Source organism: Rhipicephalus microplus, unplaced genomic scaffold (genome assembly GCF_043290135.1).
Source record: "Rhipicephalus microplus isolate Deutch F79 unplaced genomic scaffold, USDA_Rmic scaffold_12, whole genome shotgun sequence".
NCBI classification, from domain to species: domain Eukaryota; kingdom Metazoa; phylum Arthropoda; class Arachnida; order Ixodida; family Ixodidae; genus Rhipicephalus; species Rhipicephalus microplus.
The window spans coordinates 21,878,124-21,902,651 of record NW_027464585.1 but is presented as its reverse complement, the minus strand read 5'-3'; the positions used below and the strand labels follow the sequence as shown (position 1 = coordinate 21,902,651).

General features: G+C 43.6%; 1 protein-coding gene across 6 annotated transcripts in view; it reads left to right on the top strand.

Moving 5' to 3' along the window:
- Window positions 1–14,787: 14,787 nt before the first annotated feature.
- LOC119166688 (putative phospholipase B-like 2) overlaps window positions 14,788–24,528 on the top strand; it is a 351,547-nt gene continuing 341,806 nt past the window's right edge. For 4 of the 6 annotated variants that reach the window (XR_012888461.1, XR_012888460.1, XM_075882399.1 and 1 more), the window contains exon 1: window positions 14,788–14,865. The gene's annotated coding sequence lies outside the window, so the exon portion shown is untranslated. The remainder of the gene's footprint in view (window positions 14,866–24,528) is intronic. The other 2 variants (XM_075882400.1, XM_037418008.2) reach the window with 2 other exon arrangements.

Here is a 24,528-nt window from a genome sequence, read left to right as displayed (position 1 = left end):
ATCTATCTATCTATCTATCTATCTATCTATCTATCTATCTATCTATCTATCTATCTATCTATCTATCTATCTAGCCGCCTACGAGTTTTAGTTCTCCTGGCAGTTTCAATAATGGTATCGATACCAAACTTAGTATGGCATAACATGACTGTATGAAGAACATATTTGACTGGTTATAACATGAAAATAAAGACATGTATCTCATGAATGTCATGATTTATATTTTATAGTCCTGCAGCTCTTGCGGTGGTATTGTTCACATGGAATTTGCAAAACTGGTATGATATGGCATGATTGCATGGCGAACACAGGCAACAGACCCCAACATAAAAATCATGACATGCCTGTCATGTAACATGACTACATGCCACGCTCGTGATGCGCTCGCGGCCGTTTCGCTAGCGTCACATATACCAAGTAGTAAGACGGTAAGTTGGGCCAGTTGGTTAGGATCCATCGTGAACCTACTTACTCTATCCCTGTCCTGTATTTTTTGTTGTTGCGCTGTAAGTAAGTTCACGATGGATCACGTATACCAAATTTCGTATTACGGCACGTTAATGGATGACGAAGGTATGCGGCTGGTTCAAACATGATAGTCATGATATTCGTGTCATCTAACAACATGACTACGTTCTACGCTCATGATGCGTTCGCGGCTATTTTGCTAGCTTCACGTGTACCAAACTCGGTATTACGCGACGCGAACGGACGACTTATGTATATGACACATTCAACCATGATAATCAAGGCATGCGTGTTATGTAACAACATGACTATATGCCACACTCGCGATGCACTCGCGGGCGTTTTGACAGAATCATATATGCCGAATTTGATATTACGTGACGTCAATGACTGACGAATGCATATGACTGGTGCAAACATGATAATCATGAGATGCATGTCATGTGAAAACATGACTACATGCCACAGTCAACGCGCCAATACATTTTGACGTGCCGCGGTGCACGTGCTCGCCGACGTTCATTTTGTCGCGTCACGCCAGCGTTGCGACGCCAGACGCCGGTCCTGCCATATACACGCAGGCGCGCGTCGCCCTGCGTTTCTTTGACGCATTAGCGTTTCAGCGCTTCGGCGTCCTTTTGTTACGAAAAGAGGGAAAGCAGTGTCGTCTAGGTAACGCATCGGCTCGAAACGCAGCATCTCGCATTTCGTGCCGGTTTCCATCGGGCCACGCTGATGGACGCTGGTCGTGCCTGGCGTCAGACTGTAAGTGCTCGCGTATTGCTAATGTAGCCTCGCTGTGCCCAGCGTGCACGTGCGTGAACGCTACATCGGAGTATATTGGGCTCTTGAGGATGCGCTTGCGGCCATTTTGCTTGCTCCACACATAACGAATCGGGTGTTACGTGACGTCAATGAAGGACGATATATATGACTGGTTCAAATATGATAATCCTGACACGCGTGGCATGTAGGAACATGACAATATACCACGCTCACAGCGTGCTCGCGGCCGTTTTTGAGGCTCTACGTATACAAAACTTGGTATCACGTGAAGTGTATAGATGACGAAGGTAAATTACACATTCAAAAATGATAATCATCAAACAGATGTCATGTACAGCTTCATTTACCTTCACCTCGTAACATTGTGCTGATTTTAAAGTGACACATCAACCTTTCTCATTGATGCTTCGCATATAATCGATTCCCACTGTACGTGGGACCTGCCAATTTTTTTTCCTTTTGATGCGTTTGCTACCTTTTCAACAGAAACTTTTCATCAAGCGCTTGGTGGGCCCACGGTTCACCTATGCGCTCCCAACCCAGCCTTAGATGCACCACGTGAAGTGCTTTTCAGCTGAAGCATTGTTATCACTCGACGAAGAATACTCCAGTGCTCACTGGGATGCTAGCGTTTGCGATTTCTTCGGCGACTGTTAGGCGTGCGTAATACCACGTGACGCAGAACTGGCGTATATATCAGCGCGACACCTTGGCTCTGTGGGAATCGGAGCTGGCGCACTTGCCGAGATGAAGCTAAAGCCATTTTTTCTTGTCAGGCATTTGCTACATATTGGACAGAAACTGCCCATCAACCGTTTTGTGGGCACACGCTCCGCCTGCGAACTTCCAACCACGCTTTGAATGCACCACGCGAATCACCGTCAGCTGAATCATTTTTATTGCTGGATGAGGAATACTGCAGTGCTCGCTGGGACGCTAGTGTTGACAATTTCTTCGACGACTGTTACGCGTGTTGAATACCACGTCACCCAGGACTAGCGTATATATCAGTGCTACACCTTGGCTGCGGAGAAATTGGCGCTAGCACGCAACCAACATGAAGCTAAAGCAATATTTCCTTGCCAGGCTTTTGCTACCTATTATACAGATACTGCCCATCAGCCGTATGGTGGGTCCACGGATCACCTATGCACTGCCAATCAAGCTTTGGATTCACCACGCAAAGTGCCTTCAGCTAAATAGTGTTTATTGCTCGACGAGGAATACTGCAGTGCATGCTAGGACTCTAGTGTTGGCGATTTCTTCGGCTACTGTTACGTGTATGGAATATCACGTGACCCAGAACTTTGGTATATATCAGCGCTACACCTTCACTGCGTGGGAGTTGGAGCTGGCCCGCTTGCTGACATGAAGCTAAAGCTATTATTCCTGTTGCAGGCTTTTGCTACTTTTGGACACAAAATGCCTATCAGCCGTACGCTGGGCGCATGGTTCACCTATGCACTGCCAACCCAGCTTTTGATTCACCACGTGAAGTGCTTGAATCTAAAGCATTTTTATCGCTTGACGAGGATTAATGCACTGCATGCTCTAACGCTAGCGTTGACGATTTTTTCGGCTTTTGTTACGCGTGTGGAATGCCACGTGATCCAGAACTGGCGTATATATCAGCGTGACAACTTGGCTGTGTAGGAAGTGGAGCTGGCACGCTTGCTTACATGAAGCTAAAACTATTTTAAATGCGAAGAATTTTTTCGCGAACTTCGGTGACTTTGAGAGTATCCGTCTATCTATCTAGCTGCATAAGACTTTAGCTCTCCTGGCCGTTTGAGCAATGGTATCCACACCAAACTTGGTATGGCGTAACATGACTCTATGATGAGCATATGACTAGTGAATACATGAAAATCATGACGTGTATGTCATGAATGTCATGATTAAAATTTCGAGGTCTTGCTGATTTAGCGGTGATTTCGTTCAAGTGACATGTCGCAAATCTGCTCTCATATACCATTATTGCATGGCGAACAGAAGTGACTGACCCTAACATAAAAATTATGACATGCCTGTTTACTACAACGTGACTACATGCCACGCTTATGACGCGTTCGCGGCCATTTTGCTGGCGTAACATCTACAAGATTTAGTATTAGGGTACGTGATTGGATGACTAAAGTATGTGACTGGGGCAAACATGATAATCATTAAATGCGTGTCATGTTACAACAAAACTATATGCCACGCTCATGATGGATTTGTGACCTTTTCGCTAGCTTCACTTATACCATATTTGGTATTCAGGACGTGAATAAATGACGAAGGTATGAGATTCGTGCAAACATGATAAACATGAGATGCGTGTCATTTACCAACAATACTACATGCTACGCCCATGATGCGCTCGTGCCCATTTTGCTAGCTTCACATGAACCAAATTCAGAAATACGTGGTTCAAACGGACGATATAGAAAAATAGCACATCCAAACATGATAATCGCGACATGCGTGTCATGTAACAACATTACTACATGCGAAACTCATGATGCGCTCACAGCCATTTCGCTAGGTTCACGTATGCCACATTTGGTATTACGTGACGTCAATGGCTGACGAAGGTATGTGACTGATGCAAACATCATAATCATGAGATACGTGTCATGCCACCAATTGACGACATGCCACAGTCAAGACGCCAATATACTTCGACGTGACAGCGCGTGCGTATGCGCCGGCGTTTGTTTTGTCGCGTCCCGCAGGCGTGGCCACACCAGGCGCCGGTCCAGGCCATATAGTCGCAGACACGCGCCGCGCTGCGTTGCTTTGACGCATGTGTGTTTCAGCGTGTCCGGCATTCCTCAGTCACGATAACAGGCAGACGCAGTGCTGTCTGGGTAACGCATCGGCACAAAATGCAGCATGTCTTATTTCGCGCTGGTCGCCATACAGCCGCGCATATGGACACTGGTCGCGCCTGGCTTTAGACTAGAGAGTTCTCACGTTTTGCTAACAAATTGCGTCGCTGTGCCCAGTGTGCGCGCGCGTCAGCGTCAGGTTGGCGTATATTGAGCCCTTCATGATCCACTCGCGGCCGTCTCGCAAGCTCCACTTGTACCAAACTTTGTGTGACTTCATGTCACTGAATGACGAAGGTATATCCCTGGTGCCAACTTGATAATCATGGCACGCGTGGCATGCAAGAACATCACAACATACCACGTTGTTGGCGTACTCAAAGCTGTTTCTCCAGCTTCACATATACTAAATTTGGCATCACTTGACGTGAATAGATGACGAAGGTAAACGACACAACGAAATATGATAATGAAGACAGGGAAGTTTTGTACGGCATAATTTACCTCGACCCCATAACGTTGTGGTGGTTTTAAAATATATCAACCTTCCTCATTCACGTTTCGCATATCATCGTTTCTCACTGTACGTAGCATGTGCCAATTTTTTCCCCTCACAGTCTTTTGCTACCCTTTGGACAGAAACCGCCCATCAGCCCTACGGTGGGCACAAGGTTCACCTATGCTCTACCAAAACAGCTTTGGATGCACCACTTGAAGTGCCTTCAGCTGAAGCATTTTCATTGCTCGACGAGGAATACTGCAGTACTCGCTGGGACGCTGGCGTTGATGATTTCTTTGGTACTTTTACGCATGTGGAATACCACGTGACCCGGAACTGGCGTATATATCAGCGCGACACCTTGACTGTATGAAAATTGGAGCTGGCACGTTTGCCGACATGAAGGTAAAGCTATTTTTCCTGTTGCAGGCCTTTGCTACCCTGTCGACAGAAACTGCCCATCAGCCGTACGGTGGGCACAAGTTTCACCTATGCACTCCCAAAAGAGCTTTGGATGCACCACGCAAAGTGCCCTCAGCTGAATCATTTTAAATGCGAAGCATTTCTTAGCGAACTTCAGCGTGTATCTATCAAGCTATTTATCTATCTAGCCACCAACGACTTCTAGCTCTCCAGGCCATTTGGATAATGGTATCGCTGCCAAACTTGGTATGGCATAACATGACTATATGTCGAGCATATCTGACAGGTCATAGCATGAAAATCTAACTAGTGCCATGAATGTCATGATTTACAATTCAAGGTGTTGATGCTATTACGGTGGTTTAGTTCACATGACATGTTGCAAAACTAGTACGGTAGGACATGATTGCATGGCAAACAAAAGCGGCAGACCCTAACATAAAAATCATGACATGCGTGTCCTGTAACAACATGACTACGTGCCACGCTCACGATTCGCTCTCGGCAATTTCGCTTGCGTCACATGTATCTAATTTTGTATTACGGTACTCGAATGAATGACGAAGGTATCTGATTGGTGCAAACATCATTATCAGGAGATGCGTGTCATGTAACAACATCACTACATTCCACGCTCATGATGCGCTGGTGGCAGTTTCGCTAACTTCACTTATACTAAATTTGGTATTATGGGACGTAAATGGATGACGAAGGTATAAGACTGCTGCAAACAGGATAAACATGAGAGTCGTGTCATGTAAGAACACGACTACGTCCCAAACTCAAGACGCCAAAACACTTCGACGTGACCCGGTGCGCGTGCGCACCGGCGTTCATTTCGTCGCATCACGCTGGTGTTGCCACGCCAGATACAGGTCCTGCTATACACTCGAAAGCCCGCGCCGAGCTGCGTCTTTGACGCATGCGCGATTCAGGGCGTCCCGTGTCTCTCCGTCTCCAAAAGCCGCAGACACGGTGCTGGCTTGGTAACGCATTGGCACTAAATGCAGCATGTCGCATTTCGCGCCGGTTGCCGTCGAGCCACGACGACGGACGCTGCTCACGCCAATTGCGCTTGACGTCAGACTATAGTGTGCTTGCGTTTTGCTAACGCAGCGTCACTGTGGCCAGCGTGCGCGCGCGTCAACGTTACGTTAGAGTATATTGGGCCCTTTATGATGCACACGTGGCGTTTCGCAAGCTCCAAGTATACCAAATTTGGCGTCACGTCACGTCAACGAATGACAAAGGTATAAGGCTGATGTAAACATGATAATGATGAGATGCGTGTCATGAAACGCGTGTCATACCACGCTCATAGCGTGCTCATGGTCGTTACGCTAGATCCACATATACTGAATTTTGTCTCACGTGACGCCAACAGATGACGAAGGTAAGCGATACATCCAAACAAGATAACCATGACACGGAAGTCGACGGCGGCATAATTTACTTCCACCTCTTAACTTTGTTCTGATTTGAAAGTGGCACATCGAGCCTTCTCATTCGTGCTTCGCATATCATTGATTTCCACTGTACGTGGGATCTGTCATTTTTTTTATCGCTCGACAAGGAATACTGCAATGCTCGTTGAGACACTAGCGTTGACAATTTTCTCGGTGACTGTTAAGTGAGTGGAATACCCCCTGTCCCAAAAGTGGCGTATATATCAGCGCGACACATTGGCTGCGTGGTAATTGCAGCTGGCACGCTTGCCGACATGAAGCTAAAGCTATTTTATACGTGCAGCATTTCTTAGCAAACTTCGGCGACATTGAGCGTATCTATCTATCTATCTATCTATCTATCTATCTATCTATCTATCTATCTATCTATCTATCTATCTATCTATCTATCTATCTATCTATCTATCTATCTATCTATCTATCTATCTATCTATCTATCTATCTATCTATCTAGCCGCCTACGACTTTTACCTCTCCTGGCCGTTTCGATAATAGTATCGATACCAAACTTGGTATGGCATAACATGACTGTATGAGAAACATATTTGACTAGTCATAACATGAAGATAATGACATATATGCTAAAAATGTCATAATTTACATTTCATGGTCCTGCAGCTCTTGCGGTGGTTTCGTTCACATGGGATGCTGCAAACTGGTATGGTATGACATGATTGCATGGCGAACACAAGAGCCAGACCTTAACATGAAAATTATGATATGCGTTACATGTAACAACATGACTATGTTCCACGCCTATAATGCGCTCGTGGACGTTTTGCTATCGTCATATATACCAAATTTGGTGTCACGGTACGTGAACGGATGACGAAGGTATGTGACTGGTGCAAACTTGATGATTATGAGAGGCGTGTCGTGTAATAACATGACTACATGCCAAGCTCATGATGCGATGGCAGCTGTATTGCTAGCTTCACCTATGCCAAATCTGGTATTACGGGACGTGAATGGATGACGAAGGTATGATACTGGTGCAAACATGAAAAACATGAGATGCGCGTCATGTAACAACATGACTACCTGCTACGTTTATGATGAAATCAAGGCCGTTTTGCTAACTTCACATGTACGAAACTCGGTATTACGTGCCGTTAATGGGATGACGAAGGTATGTGACTTGTGCAGAGATTATAATCACGAGATGCGTGTCATGTGAGATCATGGCTACATGACTCAGTCAAGATGCCAATACATTTCGACGTGACGCGGTGCCCGTGCTCGCCGGCGTTCATTTTGTCGCTTCACGCCGGCGTTGCCACTCCAGGTGCCGGTCGTGCCATATACTCGCAGGCACACATTGCGCTGATTTGCTTTGACGCATGCGCATTTCAGCGCATGCGGCGTCCCTCCGTCATGAAAACATGGAGACGCTGTGTTGTCGGGGTAACGCATCAGCGCGAATTGCAGTGTCTCTCATTTCGCGCAGGTTGCCGTCGGGCAGCGCCGACGCATGCTGGTCGCGCCTGGCGTCAGACTATAAGTGCTCGCGTTTTGCTAACGTGGCGTCGCTCTGCCAGCGTGCGTGCGTGCCAACGCTACATACAAGAATATTGGGCCGTTCATGCTGCGTTCACGGCCGCTTTGCAAGCTCCACGTATACCAAACTTGGTGTTACGTGATTTCAATGGATGACAAAATGTATCACTAGTGCAGACATGATAATCCTGAAACGCGTGTAATGTAGGAACATGACAACATACCACGCTCATCGCGTGCTCGCGGTCGTTTTTCTAACTCCACATATACTAAATTTGGTATCACGTGACGTTATTAGATGAAGAGGGTAAGCGACACATCTAAACGTGATGATCTTGAAACGGAAGTCGTGTACGACATCATTTACCGCCACCTCGTAACGTTATGCTGATTTTAAAGTCACATATATACATTTCTCATTCGTACTTCGCATATCATTGATTCCTACTGTACGTAGAATTCGCCATTTTTTCTCTTTATGGTATTTTCGGCTCTTTGCTATTTTCTCCTTTGATAGCCTTCTATATCATATGTCGTACTTCTCTTTCTTGAACTCTGTTGCATTGACCGTTTTCATTGCATGTACTTGAAATATTAACGTTCAGTAATTGTCATTCTAACATTATTGTAAGACCCAAGTGCCGAGAAAGTCGTACAAAAATATGGTGCCATCGTTGCATCTATACGCAAGAGAACCGCCCACACGAAAGAAGTGTTTAATGTGGCCGATCTGCTTCGAATGATTAGAAAGCTTGCTGCCACTTTTTCCAGTCAACCAGGCCTGGTAGAAATTCCACACGCGTGCAAGAATGTTGAACTGTCTAAATATGACCAGAGACAGGTGACAGACCTGATTAAGGTTCTCTGCCCTCTAGAGGAAGCCACGGAGTATCTGCAGAAAAGGCACGAGACAGCCGGGTTTTTACTTCTTACGTTGCAAAATATTGAAGTTTGTCTCTCAGAAACTCTAAACAAAGCCACACTTCTTTCCAAAAAGGCAGCTAAATGCCTACAACATAGCCTAGAAAAGCAGTTCGCAAGCACGTGGACTGACTCTGTTTTTTTTTATGGGAGCCCTCCTAGACCCACGGTTTAATTTAAGTGTTCTTGGTGTTCATTTGCAACATCCGAGCAGATGCATTCTGCTGTGCTAGGGAGGAGACCACTTTTCTTAGAGCCAGACGGTGACCACACTGTCGCGGAGCAGACACTGAAGCATAGTCAAGCAGATTTATGTGTAAAAATATCAGACAATTTGATAGTGCCTGCCGAGACAATTCGCCTGGATTCATTTCAGGGGAAATTTCGCTTTACCTTTCAGAGGGAACTTGTGCAGATACGGTAAAGCCTCTGAACTATTGGAAAGTGAACTAAAGCCGCTTTCGCCTGCTTTCTCGCCTCACAAGGGCAGTTTTTACCGTGAATGCGACATCAGCTGACGTGGAACGCGTTTTTTCTACGGCATCCCTGATCCTGACTGTGAAGCAAAACCGGCTGTCAGGCACCTCTTTTAATGACCCACAGGTCGCGGGATCGAATCCCGGCTGTGGCGGCTCCATTTCCGATGGAGGCGGAAATGTTTTACGCCTGTGTACTCAGATTTGGGTGCACGTTAAAGAACCCAAGGTGGTGGAAATTTCTGGAGCCCTCCACTGCGCCGTCTCTCATAATCATATGGTGTTTTTGGGACGTTAAACCCCACAAATCAATCAATCAGGCACCTTTTTTAAGCAGCTGATGTTTGTTAAGCGCGACTCACAGCTATAGGTATACGAAAATGTTAATGACATTTATTTTTTTTTCTTTCAGGATTGATCATAGCAGCATTTATTCTCATTTTTGGTTTTAGAAAACTAAATGGTCAAACGCCGAGTGAGCTCATGAAAATTGCTTGTAAAATTCTGATGAATAAAATCAAAATAAAACTTTTTTTTGCATTTTGCACTGCTTGCTATATTTATTGCAGCCTTTAAAAATCACGGGGACATCTAAGCACTTTTTCCAATGTAGTGGTTACGAAAGAATTAGTGACCAATTGCCGGACGTGTAGCTATTGTACAAATGTTTTTTGAGTCGATGAGACTGAATTAGAAATATATTGAAATATCAAATTGTGGGTAGTCTGTTCTAAGTTCCGCTAGCTGCGAGCGTTTGCTACTGCTCTTATGCAGGCTTGATGTCGGGGAAGGAATACCTCTAATGACTAATTAAGTCTTCTAGAACATCAAAAAATCAACCAGGCGTCACACAATGGCCATTGCGTAACGAGCGGGTCGTCCAGTGTTCCAACCTATTAAAAAACATGCTGTTGATCACCTAATAACTGTGGCGCATACCCATGTCAAGCATAATTCTTCATCGGCATCAGCCACAGCGTTAAAACATTTCGCCAAACTCCTAGGAGGTGTGTAGCCGATGGCACGCTTCTCCGAATATTGACGGAGGATACCACAGGGAAAGCTGGCCTACTACACAAAAGTATGAAAATTTATGGCGTAGTCGATACCCATCAAATGGCCACATTTACCCAAAGAGTGTTTAGAAAAGGATCTGAAAGGTCAGTCTCCCAGCTTTTGCTGTGACTGTGTGGCGCATTTCCCGTAGGCCTGGCGTTTTCTTTTTTTCCAGACATTTCAAGTAAATATTCATACAAAAAGAAAGGACCTACTTAAAAACATAAAATTGAATAACTGTTTACCATTCATATCAGACAGTATAGTCTTTGTATTCAGTATAAACTACAATATTATAAAAAAAATTTAAAATTATCGTTCTCGTTTTTCTTTGCATCTTCCACTCGCTTCTGTGGAGTGGAGAATACCCGTGTACGCATCACGAAGCAAAGGAGATTGAGGAGGATTGTATTTTGCTATACCCTTAAATGCTACTACGTAATATCATGCTCAAATTAGTCGTGTAGGCCTGTGTACATGTTTTTTTTTATGAAAGCGAAGGTTGGCCCGCCACGGCGGTTCAGTAGCTGAGGCCCCTGGCTGCAGACCCACAACCCGCGGATGCAATCCCGGCCGCAGCGGCCGCATTTTCGATGGAGGTAAAAACGCGTCAGGGTCGTGTGCTCAGATTTAGGGGCTTAAAGAACCCCAGGTGCTCGATATTTACAGAGTCCTTTTTTACGCCGTCACGTATAGTCATATGGTGGTTTTCAAACGTTAAACCTCAATAATTAGTATTGAAGTCAATAATCACTACGCGTTCTCTGGCTGTACCTTTAGTTAGCCAGAGCCAAGCCATAGCCAAGAGTAGGCTTGATGCAAAAGCAAACGATCAGCCTATAGGTGAAAGAGAAACCGAGGAATAAGTTAGTGCACAAACAAGTGCATTATCGCGGCAGATACAGAAGAGAGAAACAAGTTATCCGTGCGCGTTGGTTTCTAATGATACTCTAGGTATACGGTTTGTACTTAATCCCATCAGCAGTTTAGTACCCGAACGACGTAAATAACCTTTGAGAAAAAGGAAGAGATTGCATACTTGCATACTTGCGCACAGGTGAACACAAGTTCTCACACCATCCATACTTGCGAGGTGCGCTTGACAAGCGAGACTGCTGCTCTCTAGAGTTGAGTATTCGATGCAAAGGCAGAAGGTGCCCGAGCGGTGCACTGTCGCAAAAAACTCAGGGAGGTCTTTAGGGTTTTGCTCCGCTTTAAGCATATCTTAATTTTCTTCGTATTCACGAGCGCTCCGCACTTGCAAAACTGATTAGTCTTCTTTAACCCTATTATGGTCAGAAGAAAAATACGCTTTGCCTTGACTTTTCTATTAACAGATTTAAGCTTACACGATCTTAAAGCATCACCATTCGTTCAAACATGATGATCATGCAAATACTATAGTTGGAGATAGAACTGCCCCTATGGGAATCAGCAGGGTAGGTTACTGCACGAGATATATCACCAAGCTACTAACATTAGACATTAGTAGCATGTTTTTCATTCTTACGCAAATTCTAAATCATCTACTATACTTCATACACTCCCGGCGCGGATTCGTAATATCCTTCCCCTTCAAGGCATTAATATATATATATATATATATATATATATATATATATATATATATATATATATATATATATATATATATATATATATAATGTGGAGTAAAAATTCAATTGGCCAGTTAGTCTTCGTGAAGGTATGGGATATGGCACAACGGGAGCGTTGTCAACAACGATAAATATATTTATTTCCCAACAGTTTCGGGAGGGTCCTCCCTTCATCAGGAGATGAGTTATACTGACATGAACTTCCAAACTTCGTTGCTGCCGCGTCCATCTCGCCTTGAAAGATTTTTGCGAGAGTGAGAAGGATCTAAAAAATGGAAGAAAGAGAAAAAAAAGAAAAAGAAAGGAAAGAAATAAAGTAAAAAAAGAACCACTGTCAACACTGAGAACAAAACCGACGTACGCGGATAGTTGGTTTTGTTCTCAGTGTTGACAGTGGTTCTTTTTTTACTTTCTTTCTTCTCTTTCTTTTTCTTTTTTTCTTTTTTCTTTTGGTCTTTTTTCTTACCCCTTTTTTTCTCTTTCTTCCCTTTTTTATTTCCCTCTCAAACTCGCAAACATCTTTCAAGGCGAGAGGGACGCGGCAGCAACGAAGTTTGGAATTTCATGTCAGTAATACTCATTCCCTGATGAAGGGAGCACCCCTCCCGAAATTATTGAGAAATAAACATATTTATCCTTGTTGACAACGCTCCCGTTGTGTCATATCCCACATATATATATATATATATATATATATATATATATATATATATATATATATATATATATATATATGTGGTATATATATATATATATATATATATCTGTTCACCCAAAATAAACGCTTGAAATCATACAGAACGCTAACAAACAGGGACGTAAGGGGGACGACTAAACATTGCGCTTAATATGTTAGCTCTCAATATGTTTTCGAATTTGGTTTACCAAAACGCCCAAACAATGGCAATGCTAAAAGTCCTTTTGCAGTTTTGTTTAATCGAATGACGTCGTCTTTATGGGGAATTCATTCTTAACTGAATCAAACTGTCAAAATGTCTTTCGGAGGTTGAGGAATTACACGAATAAAATTGAACAGTCCGGCCATTCCTGCAGTGTGAACGGGAACTTTTTTTTTCATTCCGAGGATTTGGAAGGAATGAAATTGTGGGAAGTTTTCATTCCTCGCAATGGAATTGGACTGTAATAGAGGCGCCCATTACCCAACAGTGCACCGAACCACCTTGTAGCCAGAGAGAGCTATTTCAGAATCATGTGCTCCATCGTGCAGTCAAGTCTCAGTAACGCCGATTTTATGTGGAGCATAATAGGAGACCAGCGAAAGAAATTTGGTATATATACTGAGAACACTTCTGGCTTTGACACACTTTCTGATAATGCGTTTGAAAAAGCTGATAATTATTTGACATCACTAGAGGTTTTTGATAGTTCAGAGTGTTGAAAAGAGCCGTAGGCGGCATCTGTGAGTGCTAGGTCAACAGAGTAGAGCAGGAAATGTGCAGTAAGTGTAACGGCACTTTTGCACAATACCAAAAACAGATAAAAATATAGCTCCTTTATCGGATATGCCATCGATAACATCACATTCTAAACCGGGGTAAGCTAGAGATCTAGTGCCAAAAACTTGATCCAAAACTGCACTATTACGAGTAAATTTCTTTACATTGGTTAATGCCACATTATAATAAACGTTTGATTAGCTCTCTTCCAATGGATACTTCTAACTGTTAACTGATGACCTGTCTACAGCAGGAGCATTAAAATTGCTCATGCGAATAATGTTAGTGGTTGAAGTAACGTAACTTTGTGAAAATTGGCTAACATTGTGCACATGTTTCGTATCAAAACCAGGTGGCCGCTAAACGGTGCCAGTAATCAAGCACATATTTTCCAACTGAATCTCGCACCACAAGGACTCAGTATTCGGTGGTGCAGAAAGTGCGCAAAAGCCCAGATCACATCGAAAGAATAGTACAACACCACCACTTCTCCCAACCATCTGCCTTTGCGGCCTACCTTGTAAGGTTTGACGTATCTAAGGAAAGAGTTTGACTGTTTGACGTAGCCAGGGAAAGTTTTTACGCATTTACAGTGTTTCATATGTGTTGCCTAAAAGGGTTCAGCAAACTATAGAAGTTTCTGTCGACGTGGAAGGTTTTTATTGCCCAAAGTGGTCGGTGTTTGAACGTCAGAATTAGGGAACAAGAACTGTCAGTTAGAGTTGACTCGGCAGCTTATTTGCCTCTAGATTGTCATTCCTGCTCTTGTGAGGCAAAGTTTTCAAGGGTTTTGTGTTCGTGCCAAAATTTCACATTTCCAGCCCGGGAAATAATGGAAGCACTTTGGAGAAAGAAGAAAGGAGACTTGTATAAGTGACTCATCAGTTGTTTTCCGCATGTCTGAGTTTCAAGTTTGCTCTTCATTGCTGGAGTAGATACGTTTTTCTAATGACCTCGTGTTTCGTTGTTTAGTAATTACTCACTTGAGATAGGGATTTGTCAGTACGCATGGTGTGGCTTGTATATTTTCCGGGTTTCTCCTGCGAACTAAGCGGTGTCGAGCGGCGCTGTTTCCCTGTGCCTCAATCTCCCTTTGGTGTTCCAAGCGTCTACAATTTTTTCTCATAATTATGTACGAGCTAGTCGACCAAAAATCACTCCTGGTCTCTCAGATTCCCCTATAATTCCTCTTGCCGTTAAGATATCCACACACCTATTGTCTTTTTCATGAATACTATCACTCTTATCAGGGCTCCTCTTATCTATAGCCGAGGCGTATTGTTCTTGGAGTTCAATTAATGCAGCAAAAACAGTCCATACCACCACTTCGAGTGTAGCTTGCAAGTGCCACCTGGCCGCCATCTTAGAATTCAAAGGAGACACTTCGGTAAGCTTTCGTGTGCATGTTATTATACAATCGGTATCGCCTTCGGTACTGGTTGCTTGCGTACTATTACATACCACATGCTCTGGAATACATTTGTGATTCGGCTAGAGTGAACAAACGAATGTCATTTTTTGTAACATTTTACTGATAGTCCTGAAGTGCGCTACTCGGCGTGCAGTGGGCCGCTTTCAGATTGAGACAGTCAAACCCTACCACCGAATACGTAATCTGAAACAACAAAAATTCCTAACTTTTCAAGTAGGTAGAAAGAGCGTTTATACTGGCATGAAATACATTATCGAAATGAAGTCGGCCACATGGAGACGAAACGTGAGGGAGGGTGGGGGCGGGGAACATGAACAGACAGAGTGACACTAGCCACCCATGGCTGTGCTAATATCATACACTTGTATTACGAATGCGCATGTTCGTTTCCAGCAAGTATGACAGAAAATGGTGCACTTGCATTACGAAGCCACCATACCGAGTTTTTACACGGCTATGGTTAATTGCTTCTTACATTTAAGTTCTACATGACACTTTTCAATCTGACGGCCTTTTCGCATCATTCAATTGTTACTAACAAAAACTCGGCAGCATGGTTAACGAAACCCATGCTGCGCTTAGCTGGAGCAACCTAACATTGCTCATGGTAGGTTAGGTATATTATCTTTATTGAAAATGTGCCGCCAGTGCACTACGCTTACATACGCTTTTGATATCATCGCTTATGTGCCTCTCAATATATTGAAGCCATGCAGTTTTGAAACTTGAAACGCAGTAACCATGCTGAGAAGGTATGTAGAAATTCTGTTGCGTAAACTGATTCTCAATTTAGTGTTTTCTTTTATCCTGCGGTCTTTTTGTGCTACGGAAGCAATATCTAGCGTCGCACGTGCATTTCCTTTGGGTTTTCTTTCAATAAATAATACGTTTTCATTTGTATTCTTACCAGATTTCTCTAAAGTTACTTGCTGTCAAATGCCGTAAGAAGTATGTCGAGCTATTGTTACTTATTTATTTATGTATTTATTTATTTATTTATTTATTTATTAAATACGAAGCCATTCTTCCGTACTGCGGAGCTTACCATTGGCACATGCCCGCAGGCGGATGTGGGCCAATGGTAAGTGGATATGAGGTACAGTTGATTAACAGTTTAATTTACCGAGAAACGGTGACAACTAATATTTGCAATTCAAATGCGAGAACAAGAAAGGCTGACATTGGTCGCGTTGCCTCATCGAGTGTAAAAGAAAAACTTCATGGTCCCAGCAGAAGTTGATCGCTAACAATCTGCTTAGCAATCAAGTAATCTACCACAGAGGCACGCCACGTCTCGAAACTGGTGATCACATAGATTCTAATGTTCGTGAAACGTCAGTCGTGGTTGCAGTGCTGAATATTCAATTTCATAAGCATAACATATGTACTCCTATAATACAACCGTTACGTCTTCTTAACGTCACTTGCAGTTAAGCGCCATCAACTGAAGTGGATTTCTGTAGCAGTGTCCAGGGCTACAATGTTCGCGAGCATCTGCGCTATATATCAGCTTATTGCTTCTGGTGTTGCTAATACTGATGTTACTGTTAGCGCCGTTGCGCAAGTGCAAACTGCTTGTTACGTAAGCGTCTACAACTGTTCAACATGCGTCTATGCATGAAACATTTGTAGATATAATTAGCGGCAATTTGTGACGTGTCGCTCAATAACAAAATTACAACACGGTAACCCTCCCTCCGCACGCTTCGCATAACGTCGATTCCCATGGTACGTGAGATGTTCGGATTTTTATATATATATATATATACAGATATATTTATTTATTACGACTGTAAACCCTAGACGGCCTATGTCAAAAGTGAAGTTACTTTTATTCGATTAGAAAGTCGGCTTGTGGAAGATTTGATTAACTACAAATGAAGCCGCAAAACGTTGAAATAAAAAAATCAGAGTGGCAGAAACATGGACAAAGTGGCACAAACAAGCGACGCTTTATTTCGGAAAAAACTGTTCATTCCAAGTCCCTGCAACGCATGCGCAGATGACCGACCATAAAACCAGCTAATCTGAGCAGCTCAACACTGTGCTAGGAAAAAACTTTCTTTCCAGGTGAGATATACCGAAGCTGCACAGCACATTTCACTGGACCAAGTTGATGGATTGATATTTGGGTTTAACGTCCCAAAAACCACCATATGATTATGAGATATGCCGTTGTGGAGGGCTACGGAAATTTAGACCATATGGGTTTCTTTTATTATTATCATCATCATCATCACCATCATTATCATCATCCGCCTGATTACGTCCACTGCAGGACAAACGCCTCCTCTCCTATGTTCCGCCAGTCAACTCGGTCCTCTGCTTGCTGCTGCCAATTTATAGCCGCAAACTTCTTAATCTCATCAGCCCACCTAACCTCCTGTCTCCCCCTAACCCGCTTGCCTTCTTTAGAAATCCAGTTAGTTACCATTAATGACTAGCGGTTATCTGTCTCCCCCTAACCCACTTGCCTTCTCTAGGAATCCAGTTAGTTACCATTAATGACCACTGGTTATCCTGTGTATACGTGCTACATGCCCGGCCAATGTCCATTTCCTTTTCTTTATTTCAACCATGATATCCTTAACCCCGGTTTGTTCCCCGATGCACTCTGCTCTCTACTTGTCTCTTAAGGTTACACGCACCATTTTCCTTTCCATTGCTCGCTGCGTCGTCCTCAATTTAACCTATTTACCGTGTGCTCACAGGAGGTTTTCATAGGCCATGAATGGGAACAGTTAGGCATAATAGTTAATGGAAAGTTCTATAGTAGCCTGCGCTTTGCCGATGACATTGCATTGCTGAAAAACTCAGGCGATAAATTGCAACTCATGATTACAGTGTCAGAGAAGGAGAGCAGAAAAGTAGGTCTTAAAATTAATCTGCTTAAAATGAAAGTAATGTACAACAACCTCAGAATAGAACAGCGCTTCGAGAAGGTAAACAGGTAATAACCGCGGAGCCGAACCACGAGGCTAAAGTAATTAGAAGAATAAGAATGAGGTGGAGCACATTTGGAAAGCACTTTCAAATCATGACAGGTCGATTGCAGTTATCCCTCAAAAGGAAAGTATATAACAGCTGCATCTTGCCGTTGCTTAGCTACAGAGCAGAAACCTGGAGACTTACAGAGAGGGGTTTTTAACGTGCGCCCAAATCTAAGCACACGGACCTATTTCCGCCTCCATTTTTTTCGCTCAACTATGCCATCTTGCGTTTTAAAATTGCAACTCTTAATAAGAGCATTTGACCGACGGAGATTGGCAATACCTCGTTTGACCAGCTTGAATTGATTGATTTTGATTGACTTGTGGGGTTTAACGTCCCAAAAACACCATGTTATTGTGAGAGACGCCGTAGTTGAGAGGTCCGCAAATTTCGACCACCTGAGGTTGTTTAACGTGCACCCAACTCTAAACACACGGGCTTACAACACTTCTGCCTCCATTTTAAATGCAGCCGCCGCAGCTAGGATTCAATTCCGTGACCTGCGGGTCAGCAGCCGAGTACCTTAGCCACTAGACCACCGTGGTGGGGCACTCAGCAGATGTGAATATGAGGATAAAACATGAGTGTTAGGTCTAGAAACTTAAGAAAATTTTGATGATAGATGATGATGGGTTTTAACGTCCCAAAACCCCCATATGATTATGAGAGACACCGCAGTGTATGGCTCAGGAAATTTCGATCTTCTGGGGTTCTTTAACGTACACCCTTATCTGAGTACACGGGGCCAGAACATTTCCGCCTCCATCGGAAATGTAGCCGCCGCAGCCGGGTTTCGGTCCCGCAACTTGCGGGTCAACAGCCAAATGCCTTAGCCACTAGACCACGGCAGCGGGGCCTAATAAAATTTTCTGGGGGAACTTCTTGCGTGAAACGGAAATATGGGCATCGTGCTTGAAACACTGATATTATATAACCAATGACATATAATATACAATCACTATCCACAATACTAAGAAAAACAATACAATCGTCAACATATCTAAAGAGATAGACCACCCAGTGATCATTAAGGCTTCAGCACAAGCGTCTCTTTAACATGGCTGAAAAAATACTGCAACTCATCGGAAAAACACAAGACCCTATGCATGTACTATTTTACTTTATAAACAACTTGGCATCCCGAATAAAAATATTCTAACTGAGAACAACTGGGGCCAGTTCAGTGGTTTATGGTCTAATTCCCAGTGGGGAGCAGTTGCGAGTGGGTTACAACTGGAATTCATTGGCAACTGGTCCCCAGTGGGAATTTGATCATTAACCACTTCAACAGGTCTCAGATAAGACCCGGTGGCAACTGGTCGCCACTGGGAATCTGACCATAAACCACTTGCACAGGTGCCATTGTTTCCTGTTGCCAGTGGACCCCTGCAGTGCATATAGACGAGGAAGCTTGGCGTTGAAACTTCACTTCATATATTGGAAACTTTGCAGGTAGAGTGTACAGTGGCTGTGAAGCATCTTGATTGCTTCCTTTGAAAGGTAGCAGAAATTCGCTATTTCGTAGATATCGTGCGTACGGAGCCATTTGAAAGAAATATTTGCACTGTTAGCGATACTGTGATTACCACTTTATACACGCAATACTGCCAGAAATTGAATTTATACATATTAGAGAATCGTAAAGCCGATATTCATATCAGCCAAAACAAGTACTATAGTCGCCATTACGAACAGCTCTTCTAAGCGGAAACTGTGGCTCTTAGTTCAGACCTTTTAATGCGTGACTCGATCGATGACTATACCATTATGGGATATTTTTATGAAACAATCACAAGTGAAGTTCTGCTCAATTGTGCGTTCAAGTATGCGATCGCAGATATCTACAAAGCGTTCAATCATACGGACAACAAAGTTTGTGAATGAATGGGTGCACCTTTATTGTACATATCAGTAAATGGTACAGATACATTACAGTATAGGTTAAAACCTTACACATCAAATAATAACAACACAAATAACTCGTCTCACGGGTAATTCAAAATCATTATTCCCTCGAGAATTCTCATAAATTTCACTCTACATTATTTTAACACTATCTGTAGAGATTATGTCTTGGTCTATTCCAATTTTTGAACCACTGAGCATATCTCCATGGCAAAAAAAAAGAATGAGACAGTAAAGTCGATGCTCACACACAGACAACATATTTGGGGATGTTTAATTACCAAACAAATATGTGCCCTTTTCCAGTACTTCGAATAGAGCTACAAGCCTGCACGAGTAGAATTCATAGTTATGTAGCGTGCTGTAGAACACAAGTTGTGAGCAATCGACACTCATTTTATCATGCTCTGAAATAAAAGGCCTCGAATCTGCGAAGTCTAAAGCATTGTTCCGGGAACGTTCCATCATCTACACTCTCAAAACTCTGTGTTGCATAATATTATACCGGGTGTTCAAAATTAAGCTTTATGATTTTTTTAAAATTAGGCGCTCGAAGGCACGTGAGAACCACTTGTGCAAATAAGTTAAGCGGCCAGGGGGACAGAAAGTTAGATGATAATTATCGCTGTCAGCAGCCCAATTAACTAAAATTTAATAATTAACTTTTTACTGGCTGCGGTAAGTTGGCATGTTTATATTGAAAAAATGTAGGCAGTGGTGTTTGTACACAGTTTCAGTTGGAAGATTTTTTCTAGCACGCCTGTGTTCCGAGATATCCGGCTCCAAAGTTTAATTGTCTTTCGCACGATTACGCATGCAAGAGGGTGAGGGTCCGCGCAAAGCTCCTCCCTAAAGTGACGCATCTGTTGCGTGTGGTGTTTAGTGTGTGAAGAGGGTGGAAGCGTAGGCATAGGTGATAGCAATTACCCTTGCCCTCTTCGGCCGTCGAAATCAAAAATCGAAGAACGCTTGCAACCAGTGTCGTAACACGCAACTGCAGAGCCTCTAACGATAGTGGCAGATACCATGCCGAGATAATGGTGCGAGCGGAGAATCTGGATGCCAGTGCGCGTGCGTAATAATCACTAGAGAAGCATGCGTGGTCGTTGCCTGGGCTACGCGAATAGCGTGACTGCTGATGTCCGAGTACTGTAACTTTTATTGAAACAAGAGCAACAACTCCACCAATAATAACTGAAACAGTTTTATCCTTGCTAACGCATATTTCCTGCTGCTACATAAGCATATTTCGGTCATGCACAAATCTCATCGAAACTCTTCACCTCTCAAGACGTCAATGCCCCAAAAAGTGTTCAAAATGCCTGCCTTCGGCAGCAACGCAAAGCATGAACCGCTGTCGCGTCGACTCGATGACTCGGCGCAGTACTTCTGCAGGAATACTCGCACAGGCAGATGTTATCCTGTCCTTCATGTCATTAACATCGCTGGGCTCTGTTACGTAAACTCGATCTTTAACGTAGCCCCAAAGGAAAAAGTCGAGCGGAGAAAGGTCAGGTGATCTTGGTGGCCAAAACATCGCTCCTGCGCGCCCAATCCACTGTTGTGGAAAACGTCTGTCCAACCAGTTCTTCGCCCTGGTAGAAAAATGTGGTGGTGCTCCATCGTGCTGAAACCATACTTGGCGCAGGTCATTCAGGGAAAGACTGCAGACAAGATCATCAATGACAACACCTAATATTTCTTCTGTGTACATCTTTCCGTTCAAGTTGTCCTCAAAAAAGTGAGGTCCGATGATCCTGTCCCCGAGTATGCCGCACCACACATTCACACTCCAGCGAACTTGATGCTTGTGCTGCCTCAGCCAGTGTGGGTTTTCTTGTGCCCAATAATGGGCGTTGTGAAGATTAACACTTCCATTTCGGCAAAACCGAGCTTCATCAGTCCAAATTATTCTGTGCAAAAAGTCATTTTCTTGATCAGTTTTGATGAGGCCCCAATTGCAGAAGTCAACTCGCCTTTCAAAGTCCGCCTCATTTAGGTCCTGATGAAGGTAAACGTGATATGGATGGAACTTGTGCTTTCTTAAAACATTTGTGACTGTTCCGATGCTGCGACCGCACTGATCGGCAATCTGTCGGATGCTGAGCTCTGGCATCGAGGTTACGCACGCGACAACGTCGATTTCAAAGTCTTCATCGACGATTGCCTTCCTGGTCCGTCTCGGAAGGTGGACAGAGCCTGTTGTGCAGAAGCGTCGAAACAGGTTTGTGAAAGTGGGCCTTGTTGGAAGGGGACGGTGTGGGTGGCGAGACGCGTAAAGCTCCATTGCTAACGAAGCGTTGCCATTCATTTCAGCCATTGCAAGCACCACGTCTACTTTTACTTTGGTAGAATACCTCACGCCAGAAGCAGCCATATTAGCTCGAAAGGACTCCACGTGGATTTCCTTGGTAGACCTTCAATGCAGAGACGCTGTGCTCTAACCGGAGGCACCCTAGTGCAGGACGGTCCTGCTAACGCGTTCACAAGAAGATGTCTCAGTGTGATCTAAAGTCACGAAAAAACGTCGCGAAAAATGGTCTCCTGTTATCGCGTTCATCAGGATCATGCGTAAGGCTCATTGCGCACCGCGCTGTCACATTTTGATTTCGCCGGCCGAAGAGGGCAAGGGTAATTGCTATCACCTATGCCTACGCTTCCACCCTCTTCACACACTAAACACCACACGCAACAGATGCGTCACTTTAGGGAGGAGCTTTGCGCGGACCCTCACCCTCTTGCATGCGTAATCGTGCGAAAGACAATTAAACTTTGGAGCCGGATATCTCGGAACACAGGCGTGCTAGAAAAAATCTTCCAACTGAAACTGTGTACAAACACCACTGCCTACATTTTTTCAATATAAACATGCCAACTTACCGCAGCCAGTAAAAAGTTAATTATTAAATTTTAGTTAATTGGGCTGCTGACAGCGATAATTATCATCTAACTTTCTGTCCCCCTGGCCGCTTAACTTATTTGCACAAGTGGTTCTCACGTGCCTTCGAGCGCCTAATTTTAAAAAAATCATAAAGCTTAATTTTGAACACCCGGTATATACATCTCCACTTACTCGAAGTAGAAGAGAATAATTGCCTTCAAACGGCCGCATTTCGGACAAGGCAACCAGGGTGGTATTCCAAACACGATGGCTTCACATACTCGTCTTGTCACAGGCTAACACACTCGTTAGACGATCGCCTGAAGTCGCAACGTCTTCCTGAGATGAAACTGTCGAGCACTAATCAAAACGCCTAAATTCTGTGTGCCCTGACTCCTCGTTCTTCATCAAGAACAACACAACTGCGCCGCGCTTACCGGCCTATCCGTGACAATGTAGCTAGCCCTCACTACATGTGCTGTACGAAAGAGCTCGTCACTGTGCTAAAAATTTTTCTACCTCTGCGCTTCTTCAATTGAAAATTGCACAATCTGCGCCTATAAAAGCGTTTTACCCCTATTTTATATATGTCGGATTATATTTTACTGTTTTATTCAGTATTTGAGCGTAATTAGGATTAGATACGGTACTAAAGTTATGGCTACTGGCCATTCAGGTAGAATATCAGAGAGGAAGCGGGAGAGAATGGTAGATGTTTGTGGTAAAGGAGTTTGCGCTGCTCTAGGATGCACGTTTGCGTTGGAACTTTGCAGCATTATAGGATATCAGCAGTCTCAGCAGTAATAGCTTCAGGCTCGACACTGTGTTATGTTTCTTTGTTGTTAAAAAGTAATATCGGTGCAGCACACAAGGCTGTCAACCAGGCATGCTCACTGCGAGATAATTCTGCAACATGAAAGCCTGACGTCAATCAAGGCCACTTCACCAGGGTATTGTCAGCGCGATTAACGGAAAAATATTAGCGTTAGCTAAATGCAGCTGAATTTACTAAAGCTAAAATAGTGTGCATGTCTATGCAATGTGTTTGCGCACTTGTGCAAATAAATATTCACCAATAATGTCATTTTAATTGAGTTAGTGAGGTTACAAGAATACACAGAGAATGATTCGTAAAAGGTAACAGATTCGTAAATCAGGAGACACTCATTTTGCTATTGTCATATATGTCTTACTAGGCTGGTGGTTCGGTACACTTCTGTGTGTATAGACAAAAAAAAACTTGAATAAAAGCCATTTGTAGAGGTGCAACTATTCTACGTCCTATACAGTCGAGTAGAAGCTTTTTCATTTTTCACTGCGAAGAAGTGTGCAAATGGAACATGTCGCACTTCCAGTTAGAACTTAACTGTGACCAACAGCTTCCAGTTCAACTGGTGATGTTCCCCGTCGGCGGCCAATTGAGCTGTAACTGTGACCAGCTACTAACTAGAACCACTTACAACTGGACCAAGTGTCCCCATTGATTCTCAGCTGAAATCAGTTGAGCTATAACTGGGACCACTTGCAAATGGGACCAACTGTTCCCAGTTGATTCCCGGCTGAACCAGTTGACCTACAACTGGGACCAATTGATCCCAATTAATGTTCATTCAAACTATTTGGTTTCCGAGTTACACATTCTCACCTGGTATCGAAGGTGAAAAAAGCTGCCGACCGATAAAAGTACATAAGTTCAATGAAGTCCTCAGTTGCAAGGCCGCACGCACCTTGAAAAGACGTCTCGCCATGCGATTCAATGTCCTCACACAGAACTGCAAACAGTGCGTTATGGGGTACACAATAATACATCTCCTCAATGTCAACAGAAAAAAATAGGCAGA